Source organism: Micromesistius poutassou (assembly GCF_964030765.1).
Source record: "Micromesistius poutassou genome assembly, chromosome: 3".
Classification (NCBI taxonomy): Eukaryota; Metazoa; Chordata; class Actinopteri; order Gadiformes; family Gadidae; genus Micromesistius; species Micromesistius poutassou.
The window spans coordinates 9,615,653-9,617,657 of record NC_140273.1 but is presented as its reverse complement, the minus strand read 5'-3'; positions in this window follow the sequence as shown (position 1 = coordinate 9,617,657).

Genomic DNA, 2,005 nt, shown 5'->3' with positions numbered 1-2,005 from the left:
GCACACGCCAAATGGCTGTTATGCTGAGGATACATAGGTTACGTCTCTAGGGTAAACTGTATTATTCCTCTGGTTTCAGAGCAGCATATGTAGCAAGAACTGGAGCAATGTCACTCGCACATTTATTACACCAGACGTGTTGTTGTTGGCCACAAGTTTGGGTTTCAGACTCACACTGGAGGTGCTTTGCTACTGATGAATGGTGTACTCTACTGAAGCTCAAAGAGCTCTTCCTTTCCTGGAAACTGTTGCTTTAAATGCACTTTCGAAATTCCGTTCAGTCATTCAGCTCCTGTCTAAACCTGTGACCGGCTTGGGATGTCAGCCGATGCGAAAATGTGTTAAGGATGAGAGTGGATGAAGAATTTCGATTTATTTTCATACTATGTGTTGGATGGTCATAAGTAAACCTGTAATACTGTGCTTATGAAGGACATATTTGGACATATTATGGGGTGTGCTGGTGTTTGATACAGACTCCGCCCTGTTTCTCTTCAGCAATACAGGGGCTGGAGTTACATGGTTAGAAAGGCATCTGGTCCTCATTTATCTTGCTCGGCAGCTCTTTAACCCATAAGCACAAGGCTCTGTAGCAGATCTCCTGCTCGTACCATATGTCGGCCACCTATGAAGAGGTTGGAAGATGCAATAAACTCTTGGGCGAGCCTGACGATTTTATTTTTTATGAAGTGTATGTTGGACCATCGACTGGTCGGTTGAAACCGGTTACTGCTGTGAGTGTGGTCATGTTGATCATGTCTGGGGGTGGGGGGGGGGTTACCGCTGTGAGTGGTCATGTTGATGATCATAGCGGGGGTGGAGGGGGGGGGAAATATTCCAGGTAAATTGAGTAGGTTCTTGTATGGAAAGACTGTGAATTATGGTACGTGAGTGTCCGTCCGATGATGTCGTACTGGTCTTCTACTGTGCTGCCTATTGTGACTGGTTGGGAAATGCTGTTTTCCATGTTAAGGACAGGCGCCAATACGTTAATTTTAACAGAATTTAAAAAACTAATTTCTATGTTTTAATCCAATGCTTCAGAATGAAATCGGATATTCCTTGGCCCATGAGCAAATACTTTGACTCTGAAGGCAGCCTATCAGTTTCCCTATAATGTTGAACAAAGCTCATTGAGTTCCCTTTACCCAATGCCTACTGTTCTTTCCACACTGTGTCTTATCACAAACCAAGGGTCAGCCCTGAGCACCCAGCTGGAGGTGTCCCGGCTCAGCTTCATCTACATACATTCCTGTTGTCCATGGTAGCATATACTCACTGGCGTCGTGTCTTCAAGGTTTTTGACAAAGCGGGACTTTTTCAATTTGCTTACAAAAAACATTTTGGTTTGTTACTTGTGTAGCACAATATCAAGCCGGTAGAACTGTAATGTGCCTACTCACTGTATTGAAGGGGACTGCTTGTGATATATTGTGTACCGTTAGTGTTGCATTTTATACCATCAGGTATGTTGGCCCTCCTAAGAGTCAGTTATAGACGTTTAAAATGTAGTATGAAGGGATATAGGTTGTAAGTTTAAGACTAGTATATGGCTATGGGTAGGCATGAATATTAGTCGAGTTGTACTGTCCAACACTGTTACAGACGTAGCGTGGTAACTTTGACATGTAAATATAAAAATGAATTCTGGCTTTTATTTTTGGGTCTTGACATTGAAATCCCTGGTTTTACTTGTTTTTAGTGAATGACGCCTCCTCGGGCGATAGTCTGGCAGCTTGTTCAAGATATTTAATATTTTCTTTTGCTCTTTGAAGGACAAGAATCTGTGATTTCTTTTTTGTTATGATTTTACGTAATTATTTGAATGCATTATGTTCATAATAAAATGATTCTTTTTTTACCCTGTTTTGTGTTTAACTTTGCAAGGGAAATTAATCACATACAACTTTGGCAATTGGTTATTTTTATAGTTTTAAATGTATGCTAACAATGATGGTTAGGTATAATAATAAATAAAGGTTATAAAAATACATATATAAATAAA